Source organism: Epinephelus moara, chromosome 23 (assembly GCF_006386435.1).
Source record: "Epinephelus moara isolate mb chromosome 23, YSFRI_EMoa_1.0, whole genome shotgun sequence".
Classification (NCBI taxonomy): domain Eukaryota; kingdom Metazoa; phylum Chordata; class Actinopteri; order Perciformes; family Serranidae; genus Epinephelus; species Epinephelus moara.
In genome coordinates, this window is record NC_065528.1 from 8,202,106 (window position 1) to 8,214,579 (window position 12,474).

At 43.2% G+C, this 12,474-nt stretch overlaps 1 protein-coding gene across 2 annotated transcripts in view; it reads right to left on the minus strand.

Moving 5' to 3' along the window:
• gas2l3 (growth arrest-specific 2 like 3) overlaps positions 1-12,474 on the minus strand; it is a 31,420-nt gene that overhangs the window by 16,916 nt on the left and 2,030 nt on the right. Inside the window, exon 1 of one of the 2 annotated variants that reach the window (XM_050036194.1) lies at positions 2,309-2,449. The exons of the other annotated variant lie outside the window; for it this stretch is intronic. The gene's annotated coding sequence lies outside the window, so the exon portion shown is untranslated. Of the gene's footprint in view, positions 1-2,308; positions 2,450-12,474 lie in introns of those variants that run through there. 2 annotated transcript variants of the gene reach the window in all.

Consider the following 12,474-nt stretch of genomic DNA (forward strand, 5'->3'; position numbering starts at 1 on the left):
CTGCAATGGCAATCAATGGCTACATCAGTATTTGAATGCTATGCTTTTTTGTACCAGTGGTTCCCAACTGGTGAGTCGGTCCAAAAGTGGGCCACTGGTCCATTCTGAATGAACCACAAGTGAGTTGAGAATGTGTCAAGTTTGTAAAGAACACACTTTATTTTGAAGTACAGTACATTTCCAGTGTAGAGCCTGTATTTAATGGTGCCATTTCCTACTGTAGCGTAAGTGAATAATGGACAATTACTTGACAGAGACAACAAACTTGCTAGACGACATCGCCAAACTCAAGTATTACTCACAATTTATTAAAATTTGTGGACCTTGAACTAATGACTAGGGAGAAATCTAGACCCCTGGACCAGTTGGGAACCACTGTTTTATACCATTACCCCCGAAATCTCAAATAGCCCATAAATGACCAAATAGTAAATTCAACATAATTCACTATGCGTGAACATTAATTATTAGTTATTTTCAGACGAGGACATTTAGACTTAGTGTTAGGCTTAGTTTTGTAACTACGACAGTTGACTACCCACAACAGTCTTACAGATACGCTAGCAAGATGTTGAAAAGTCAAATGTCTGGAATAGTTTCAAAATTTGCAAAGTGCCAGGTATGCCAAGGAAACTGGCATATCACAAACCTACAACTACTTTGGCAATTCACCTAAAACTGCAAAGGAACAGCTCAGTCCTGCAAAGTATTTTTTTTCTAGCTAGTATGTCTAATATTATCGTTACCTGTATATTAACAAAGTGGCTAAATGTAAATGAATTTCAACCAAATTATGAGCACTGCAGCACTACACACCTGGCTAACAACAGCCAGACACTGAGACTACTCATAGTCTTGTCATCACCTTGGAGTTACCAGACAACCAGCAGAAATGCTGAACGAAAGGATAAACTGTCTGTTTGTAAGGAAATAGTGGCTCCACGACAAAACAAGGTCTTTTGAGAGAGCCAGTTAGCCCTTTCCCCATGCTGAACTAAGCTCATCACGCCAGTTCTGGCTCCGTACTTAACATGGGAGTGGGATCGAGTACAGTACAGTATTTTTTTCTTATACATCAGTATATAATATGTTCTTTCTCATGTTCACATCTACGTTCGTATTGAGTTCAAGAATACAAACTTCAATTTATCTACTGAAAACTCAACTGCCATGAGAGTTATGTTAGGTCAGTAAGAGATTAATGATATATAATGATATATTTGGTTTATTGTCAAGCTCTACACTGAAGCCTTCCAACTCCTGGGACCAGAGAAAGACATTAAAAAACCCTGTGAATGACCTGTAAGCCTAACTGGTCCCACACAATGCCTTTGAAGTGTCATTCAATCAGGAGGACATACCCTGATTATCCCATCAAGTCAATGAAGTCTTTTACACTAATTTCAGACATGTGGCTCTTCTATCTACAGTACACATGCGCCCTCACTGTCGCACCAATTCCTCTGCAAAAAGCCTCAATTATCAGCAGGGAAAATTACAGTCTTCTTCCAATTCACTGTGTAATGAGTGTGTAATCAAATTTACAAGACATTAAATTCAAATTTTGCAAAGTGTCCTGGTGAATCAGCTGGGAAAGTTGACGAACATGAAGCCATGATGTCCCGTGTATGGTAAAGTAGTTATAGAGGAACATCAAAGAGGTCAGTTGGACAGGATATAAGCTGCAAATAGGCACTCAGGATGCTGCGAACCAGCCGGGATGTTGTTGTTTTTTCTGAACGCGCAGTGAGTTTTAGTGGATCAGACTTTCTCACGAGGAAGTGATGACGTTAGTCAGAGTGCTCCTCTCTGCCCTCTCCCACACAGGATGTGAAGGATTACCCTGATGCTCTACTGTCCCCGAGGGTGTGTGTTTGACAAAGAGAGGCGGTGGGTGGGGGCAGAAGCAATCACAAGCACCTAGATCCTAATAACACTGATAATTTGGCCAACACAGCTGAGGCAATAGTCTCCTTACAACCACCATCCCCCCATCCTCCGCGGACACATGAGCATCACCTCATATAAACCTAACGTTCTACCCCAAAATGGGTTTATGAAACTTCTAGACAAGTGGTATTTTCCACTGATGTCATCATGCACAGTGATGAAATTGATATGAAAGCAGAAACACTTATGCGTCCACATCTAGAAATGCCTTTACAACCTCTAAAAATCACATCAGTTGTTCTTCAAAGGCCTGAGTGCAGTCATCCGACACCAAAACTGCAGCTCAGGGGAGAGAAGATGCAAGTCAGCGGTCAAGGACGGGATGGGACAAGAAGGATGACAACACAAGACAACTTACCTCAGAGCAAAAATGGTATGGTACTGAGCGAGGAAGCTGCACCAAACAACTGCGATCGGCCTCAAAAGCACATCCTCCTCAATGCTGAGTCAAAAACCCTGCGCTGCGCTCAGAGCGGCTCCTGCCTCTGTGGCTCCACGAGTGAGTGGGGAAGGAAAGGCAGCGAGAGAATGACAGGGAGGGAGGATGGATGGGAGGAGGAGGAGGTGCAAAAGGAGAGCCCTGACTAATGAAGTGGCTACGCTTCGCTAAGCCCTGACTGCCCCCTCCCCTGCTTTTCCCCCCAACAATCCTATCACGGCGGGACCCTTTCACAAAGCCTCCATTGTTTTGTTAGCTTGCCACCCTCCCCACCATACACACACACACATACAAAACACACTTCTCATCTTCGAGCCAGCAACCAAACCAGGAACTCCCCAACCAGGGTGCAATGAAATGGAATGAGATGGGATAGAGGAGGTGAGGAAGGGGGTTACCTCCACTTCCTTTTCATCCCCCGCCTCCCTCTGGTCCCAACAAAGCACTCCCCCAACCTCCCAAACCAGCACTCAGCACAAAGTTTGGGGTAGGAAGAAGGAAAACAATAAGCTTGTTCCTCTGGTTTCTCAAGGCAGTATCAAGAGACAACATCTGCATCCATGTGCAAAGTGTTGCAACAAGTTTGCCTTGGAGAGAGCAAATTCAGAGAAAGAGAAAGCAAAGAACAGAACACATGACATCATACTATCTACTCCTGACAGATGTTGGTTTCTCCACAGCTGTTCTGACCGCTCTGTTCTAATGACGACAGTGTTGTTTGACTGAGATGAACCAGTAACGGGGCTCATTTTGTGAACATACTGCATTAGATATTACATCAACCATCCTGAGGCACAAAGTCATGCATGAGACCGAACACTTAGAAACATGAGAGCAAGTGCATCCCTGAAACTAGCCTAAAGTCTTCAATGACATTTGACAGTCTTCAAGACCACTGCGCAAGCTCTTCTATTCATGGTATATGGTACATAGTTTTGAACCAGAGATGTCAACAGTTAACGGTTAATTGGTTAACCACTGAGAATAGTAGTGTAGTTTCTGCAATAATCCAAAATCTAATGAAAAGAATCACATAAGCTTTTGGACGAATGAACCAGGGCAACGCTGACTTCCACATCAGCCGAAAGGCAACGAACATCATCCCAGGGGCACTCTATTATGGCCATTCCATTGTGTCTCCCCACCTTTACCATTGTTAACTACGTCATCACTGCTAGCTCTGTTAGCACCGTTAGCAGGGTCAACACAGCTAGTGGTGCTAACATTGTTAAGCAATGCTATAGGGCATTTTGCAGCTTAGGTCCCGTTTATATGATTTCAACTGAAAACCGTAAACTTTAGTTGCGTTTTGGCCGATTATTTACATGACAGCGGCGTTTTGGGTGCCTGAAAACGCAACGTTTTAACGGGTTTAAACGGGTTCCAGAGGGGTGGGGTGGGCGCACGACAGAGTAGGCAACATATTTCTGAAGCACGCCATTCTGCCACCAGGACCACTACCAGCAGTATTTGCAAATGTGCCGCTCCGCTTGCTGACTCCCATGCAAACCAGGTGTGTACAGTGCAGAGTGGCCAAGGCTAAGAGACTGGAGGCTGGGCAATGTTTCGGTTTCTGTATGTTAAAATGGCTAGCCGGCTGTCTGTCAGCAAAGCCAACAAAAAATTAAATAAAGGCAAGACATTTACACCACAACATATTAAATTTCACTACCTCTAAATGGATAGCACTTTGAAATGTGGTGCTAAAGCTCACTGAGTCTGTGGAGCAACGGTCTAAAAAAGGAAAGGTCTCTTGTATTTTTATTTTCTTAATATATACCAGTAACTATCCAGATATTACAGATACAGAAAAACTTTATTTATCCCCGAGCTGAATTGCCCTTCGGGGATAAATAAAGTTTTTCTGTATCTGTATCTGTAATATCTGGATAGTTACTGGTTAAAGGGTGTGGGGCTATCAAAAGCAAAATTAACCAAAATTGACATCCTTAATATGAACAATAGATCAAACCACTGAAATTAAGAATCAAAATCACAACTTGCTCTGCGTTCAATGGAAGTTTTTAGGAACTGAAATTCAGGAGAATAACCCTTGTTTAAAACGTTATTCTGCAAGCGCAAAGGAAAGAGGATGGAAATATCACTGACTTATCAAGCTTGACTTATGACGCATAGGCCCGAGCCTGAGATGATTTCAAAGAACCATTGAAGTCTTTTAAAGCAATGTCCTCAAGGCTATAATGCAGAAACTAGAAAAAGTGACGGAACGACGACATTAAGGATTTCAGAGGAGGGAAACAATCCAGAATGGCTCTGCTTCTTTTCAGCACGCAGGCGTGCGAGAAGGGTCGCACTCAACAACACAGGACAAAAGGGCAAATCTTTGGCTCTGGACTCCAGTTGTGTGCATCTGGGGCCCCGGCAAAGCCTGAGAGCGTGACTCCCTACAGGGACCAAAGGCACCCACACACATTGAAATGTCAAGCACAGAGGAGGGCGAGAGAATCAGAGCCAAAGAGGGGAGGCGAAGACAAAACACATTTTATAATGGCGCTGAACTTGGGAGTGGCATGCTGGAAAGGCCAGGGCGCGACACTGTGACACTGAGCACTACCACACACATTCCCCAGCGGTTGCCCGGAGAAAAGACGTCTGACAATGCCGGCACTCTTCTTCAATCCATCTGCAATGCGCAGTTTCCTCAAACACCTCCCTGCATCTGTCAGAAAACAAGATTTTGTATGCAGAAGATGCACCAGTTTCTGATTATGTTCTTAGATTTCTTGCAGCTGTTGTTATTTTTGGCTGCTCTGAGAAAGCTGCGTTCACAGAACAGATTGGAAATTTACAACTCTCCAAGAACCCCAATTCCCCCTTTAGTTTACTTCCTACAAACATTAGCTTGTCTTCAGGTGCACATTTGAGCCATTCCTTTATTTCTAAAGCCACATTAGGATTAAGTGAGTAAATGAGGCACAGAAACCTGGTACACAAAAGACCCTGGTCAGGTTTGGGTTGACTAACCTGTATTTCTCGTTATGAGTGAAATAAAAACTTTGTCACAGGTTTTATCCCCTCAGGAAAACTGCTATTTCCAGACTGAATGGACTCAGCCATTTTTAAGCCTTAACTTCAGATGGTGTTTCCAGATGTTTCATTTCTAAAAACTGCAGATTTCAGGTACTGTGTGCATTTCCACAAGATCATTTCAAAGTTGACGTAGTGTCTGACCACAAACAGAAAATAATGAATTAAATGATGACAGTGTTAATTTGTGTTAGTGATTCACAAAGACATATTTTTTAAGAACATTTCCAACTGAACAAATTCGATTTCAAGTGATGTATCCATATAAACAAATCGCCACAACTAATATAGCTAACTGTCCTCATTAAGAGTCCTGTTTTCTCCTTATAGTGCTCAACCCATAATCCACTTCCTGCCAGGAAAAGGTGCCGAATAAATTAAAGGAACCGCCTTTGTCAGAGTTCAAATGAGCGGTATAATAGACTCAGAGTCTATTAAAGGAAAAGGATCTAGTACGAGCTTCCCTGTATCCTGAACTAAACATAAATGCTGTGTGTGTGTGTTTTGTTGAGGGTGGGGGTGAGACATCTGTCCGCATGTTCCCCATGCAGGTCGCCTCTCTCTGGTCGCAGCTAGTAATCATTTAAGAGGATCAGCTCTATTCCAGACAGCAGAGCGCATCCACTTCTACGACGCTCCGTCATCACAACACACACAGCACGTGGCACACGCATGCAGCCTGCGGCGCTCCGCCAGTGCATGCGAGCACCCGTGCATAAGTGCAAAAAAGAAATGAGAACGCATTATGTAATGAGTTAAATGTAGAATGTTCAGGCGGCGATGTCCTTTTGATTTTCCACCACATGGTATTGTCCGTGTGTCGGGGGAATAAACAGTAAACATGAGTCAAAAATAAAACCAAAGTCGGCCATGTGCCGTTTATAGAACCTCCAGGAGTCTTTGAGGTGTTTTTTTTGGGGGGGGGAGGGTCCACAGAGAAACTAATATTTTAAGTTTTATATCATAATTTAATTCTCTGGAAGCTGGCACAATTGGAGCATGTGTTACAGATGACATGTGCTCCACTCAGCTTTCCCTCCCCCACCTTGTTTGTATATCAAACCAGCCACTCTGAGCCTGGAGATCAGGACACCCAAAGGGACTTTCACAGGGAAAAACATTTCTACTACACAAATTTCTAATCTACTATTGCCTGAAAGCTTATTTTTGAGTACTAAATAGTTTTTAGCTGCTTTTAATAACTCACAGTCAGCAGGCCCCCAGTTAAGAGAAGCAGGCAGGAGTACCACCACAGGAGCTAAGCAACGTACACCTGTGAACAGGGGCAGCAGCAAAACGAATTTTAGCCATCTAAAAAAAAAACATTTTACCACTTTATCTTTCCATCAGACAGTCCTTTTAGACAGGAAACTGAAGTAGTTACATCCATCGATGCGCCCTTCAAAGCCACCAGATCCCACTGGCAAACACTATCATTTTACCTCACAGAACACAGGAGCTGCCGGTCTACCGCTGTTCAACTGGCTAGTTTGTTTATGCTATTGTGTGACTTTGGTGACTCTGAAATAACCATTTAAAACACCAAAGTCACACACTAACACAATCTAACCAATCGTGGCAGTGGAGGCCCACCAACTCCCATGTTCTGAGAGGTAAAATTACATTTTTTTTGTCAAAAAAGTATAGATAAGTTTCGGTTTCAGTTCAATTTACTATCAGAATTTACTATCAGAAATCACTGTTTGACGGCATGGTAAAACAGTGAAAATATTCTTAATATTGCATACACTTTAACTGATATAGATTTATTTTAGGTGGCTAAAATACGTTTTAGCAGCAGCTTAGCTTCTGTGGTGGTACCTCTGTCTGCTTCTCCAAACTGGGAGCATGCTCACGACCATCTACTGTAGGCAATACATTGACTATTGAATCCCTCATACAGTACATGCCCACTTAAAAAATCCAAACTTTACCTGTAAGGGGTCAGTATGTTTCATCTAAAGTGCTTGTCGAATATTATAAAAGCACCTGAAACCCCTCCCCCCCAACACCTTTCATAGTCCAACAATTTCTGTAACTTTCTTAAACCAACAATTCAACAAACTTGGCTATTTAGGACAATATTTGGCCAATTGTGCATGGCTAAACATTATCAAGATTCTAACTATCTCTCAAGCTGTCTTTTATTCTTCACACAACTTCCATCACTTTTTGTGCATATGACTGCCTTCAAGACGAGACTGTCCGAAAGTGTGCACCGTCATCCCCATTTGTGTCATGGCAGGCAGGTCATATGACACCATTTTTTTCTAGCACAGCTCGGCCTTCAGACAGCTTAATTTGCATGATATATTTTACACCTGAAAGCTTCTCAGTTAGGACTCTACTGAACACAATCTATCTGAGAGGCTTCTGATGTGAAAAACTGGCCCTATTTTTAGGCACTTAATGTGATAACTTGAGCAGACAGAAACGGATGAGTAATATCTTTGTGTGTGTGTACCCAGTACCCGCGGTGTGAAGTGGCTGCGGGCCAGTGAACCTCCTGCGCCTTTCCCCTTCCCTGCAGTCCAAAAAGGTTCTGCTGGGCCAAACTTCCCCCTGGAGAATACTAACTCCTCCTCTATTAAACTCCTTCCTGCTGAGCCCTTTGTGTCTGGACTTAATTACCCTGTCGGAGGAGCATTTCATTTAGAGCCCCGACTCCCCCTTTTCATTACAGATGGGGCCCTGCTGCACTGTTTCAAGAGGGAAATTCATTCAGTTGAGGAGAATGAAAAAGTAAATATACGTCAACGGTCTGTTGTCAAACTCAGCACAACATTTTCAATCAAACCTCATTTTCTAAAGCAATGGAGTCGCCCCTGGGCCTGTACAAGCTTGCTCATCATGGTTATCCATTGTAAAAGACTTTCTGCCTTTCAAGCTGGATTAAGCTATTTCTTGGCCTCCTTCCTCCTGTCCTTGTTGGAGCCGTCTCTCCTTAGAGGTGAGACACTGTGAGTAAAGTCCATCTTAAAGGCTTGAATGAGAGGGAGCCACCTGCCAATCCCATTTTGATTTGTTGATGCTAATCCGCAGCTCACTACACGCCACCATGTCATCCCCGGGCTTTCAAAGCCCCTCGCTGCTGACTCAGGATCAGGCTTCCTGCCCAGCCATCCATAACCTTGAACAGCAGAGGCAAGGATGCAGGCTGATTCCAGGCCAGTGTTAAGAGTCCATCAGTCTGCAGCACACTGCCTCAGGCATGAGAGCTGCCACACAAGGTTGTCCTTCAGTCAAACAGAAGACACAATCAGCCATGTATTTATTTCCAAAACATGTTGGTCCACTGACCTTGCCCTTTTTAAAACTCAAAGGACACTTTTGAAAAGCGGCAGTAGCTCAGTCCATGGGGACAAGGCTTGGGAACTGGAGGGTCACCCCAAGAGGACTGAGTACAGAGTGTGGACTAGTAGCCAGAGAAGTGCCGGTTTACCTCTTGGGTGCTGCCGAGGTGCAATTTAGTAGCGAAACCCCAAGTGCTCTGGCCAACTGTCTATGGGCAGCCTCTCAGTTTGACATCCCTACATTAATGCATGTGTATACCCTAGGTCTTGTTTAAAATGTGCTTTTTTTTCTTTTACCCAACTCATGTGCCTTACAAAATATGTCACACCCTCTTGGCCACCACATCCGCCTTTGTAAACATTGTCAAAGCCAGCAGTCGATAATCTCTTAGATGTTATACTGTTAAAACAAATAGGACTTAAGCTTCAGGGTTTCTCACAGTGCTCAAGTAACAGGAAGCTGACTGAACACAGCATCTAAGCTGACTTGTCAACGAAATTCCTTACACAACAAATGAAAAATAAATAAATAAAATAATACCAGATTATTAAATAACACTTAGTAGTTTTGGGGAAGAGAATATCCAAACAGTCACTCCAATGTTTAACAGGAGCTACAAGAGGAGAAACCAAGTCCACTCTATGGCAAGCATTGTCATGCGACACTTCCAAGTTTAGCTGTTTATGAAAACATATGAATGAATGGGCTGTGTGATGCAGTCAGGTGACACATCAGCATTGTCTGAAACATGCAGAGGCCAAGCTTTAAACTATGCCCCAGTGATCCACATTTGGATATACATCCTCCTCAGACTATTGACTTTGAAAACATGACTACATGGAGCCAAATACAGCCAGAGTACCAGTGTGGCGCCAGTCAGCGCCAACTGTAAAGCCTGAACCCACAGTTTAAACTTTCCATTTTCAGGGTCAGCTTCCTTGTTTTCAAATTCCCTCCCGGTGTGATGTCAGCAATCAGGTGGCCGAGTCAATCAGCTGTGACCAACACGCAGGCTCGGCATCCTTTAAGCTGCAGCAGGCCTGGCATGATGCCCACTCTGAGCTGTTTCTGCTGACCTCACACACCCACACACTCACACACACAACGGCCAGCTAACTGCAATGACATCATTGCTTCAGTCGCAGCACACGCATTAAACAGGCCAGCAGTGTGAAACACCTGAGCACACTGCCCTGACCGTTGATCTTTCCTCATGTTATTTAGAATTTTGTAACTGACGTTCATCTCATAATAAGAGCATCACATCATTGTGTGTTCATTAAATTAATGAAGTGGGATGTGAAACTGTTAGGCATATTAGGTAGGAACCAACGGCTGTGGAAACTTTTGATTTCAAACATGAGTCTAGCAGCCAAAAACTGCCAGTTATAATGGATATCTGTGTAAATACACTTTGTGAAGCACGGCTGGGCTCCTCCTTAATGTTAACATCAGTTAATCATGTGAACCATTTCTTTACTGATAAAACTGCACGTGACATCTTAAAGTCAGTCACACCACCAAATAAATATTCTGTGTCAGTTTAACCAATAATCAATGATTTGTTATCCACAAACTGATCTACAACATCCACACACACACACACACACACACACACACACACACAAAACCCCAGTGTTGCCATCTAACAAGCTTTATCAGGGTCAGTTCAGATAAGCCTCTGTGGACTAACAACAGCCAAGTCGCCCCATCCCAACTCTTCACAGAAGGTCAGGCCAAGGAGATGTGAAAGGTCAAGGGGTCCCTGAGCTCAGCCTAATTAGCAGCCTTTGTTTGTCACATAATCATCCTAGTTAGTGTTGGGGGGGGGGGTTGTAAACACTGGGCTACCTTTTACCTTAATAAGGCTCACCAGTGCTAAGACATGGTGGGAGATGCACGTGCACACCCTTAGAGCTTTAGTTAGGAAAAACAGAGTGATTAAAGGATATATTTTAACAAAGTGATACTAAGGTGGCCCTCAAACTGTCAGAGCTGACGGGATATGACTGTTGAACTTATGATTTTAAGGTACCTACTATCAGGAATGCAAATCTGATTTAAATCAACCAGATCAACAAGATTTTTTTTAGCTGTAACATGTTAGAATAACAGCACATTCACATGATGACTTGCAGCATTAAAATACACAAATAACTCATCATACAAATGTTACTCATCCAAACCACCATCTATGAATACTACATGATGTCAGCCCTACTGTGCAACTTTTTACAGTATCTCTACACACATGCACCTACAGAATAATAAACCTCCTTTCACACACACTCACCCAGCCACCCATGACCCACTACCCACCACCACTCCCCTCCTGTAAGCTGTACCCTAAATAAATGAGGGGTAATCCAAGTAATCCAAGATTTCATTATCATCTCCATTGTGTCCACACACGCAGCGTGGCAGCCCATATGTGTCCACGTGCATTTTTAACTCATTAAGCCTTCTTTGTCTCATCTGGTGTGTGTGTGTGTGTGTCCCTCACTCCTAACTATCTTTGGGAGCCCTGGCAGGCCCAAACTGCGAGGCCTGATGCCAAAGATCAAGCAGATGGTGCTTATAAAGACAGTTGGAATTGAGGTTGCGCTCATTCACTGAGAGCTGGGCAGTGACAGCTTTGTCTCAAACAGAGTGACGTACTGTATTGTCAGTGATCCGGTGACGCATCATAGTACAGTCAACAGTGCGGCGGCATTAGGACGACACCTTCAGTTTGACACAGTTAACAAAACGTAAACAAAATTGACATGGATTTAAAAGTAGCTCTTACAGTAGAGAGGCTTTTAGTAAATTCTTTTCCTGCCCAAAATCAAAGTATTAAACTTGCTACCCACAAGATCTATTAAGACCTGTATTACTGTACGATCAAAAATTAAAGCTGCACTAATCTTTATATACTGTAGACTGTGGCTCCAAACAACTGTTTGAGAGATTTAACCATCAACTTCATTTTTTTTTTGTAGTCTCTTTCCATCATTCATATTGATGGGTGCAGCTTTAAATATTTACCCATCTGTTAGTTTTGAGATTCATTAACCAGAGGATGCCTAACAGATAAGAAAGGATAAAAAGGTTAAGGCCAAGTTGCTCTGGACTGTGTTTATGTGTGCTTGTGAGAAAACAGGTTTTGACTCATGGCTTTCTGTGGTTAGACAGAGTCCTGACTGAAAGCATGATGTAACTGGGAGAATAAGAATAGTGACTGAACTAGTGGGTTTGTGGCTGATAAGACAGGTGTGGTTTGATATAAATGTCTAGCGTTGTGCAGCTTAAAGTAACTTTTCGATTACTTACGCAGCCTATGCCTGCGCTCATGAGTCTATTTACAAAAAAATGTCTGCAGACACATATGCAGTTGGACTTGTCAGTTGTGGCTGCTGTGGAACGAAGTTAGTGCTCCACCCATGTCAATATCACCATTCTATAGGCAGACATCAGTGGGTAATGGATGTAACATTACCTGAGAGAAAAACAGTAACACTTAAATTCTTTGCTTTCACTCTTAAAGGGAAACTTTCATCAAATTCTGTGTGTTGTGAGTAGAAATCCACCCAATGACACGAAATGCATCATTGATGATGCAGCTACAATCCGACAAATTTCAGCTGGCGGACGGCGGTGAGCTCTGGGAGCTGGCAACATTGGAGGTGCCCTAACACTGATCATCTGCACACAATCCCCACATTGCGGGGACACAAACCTAGATGAAAATCAGCAAAGTATGC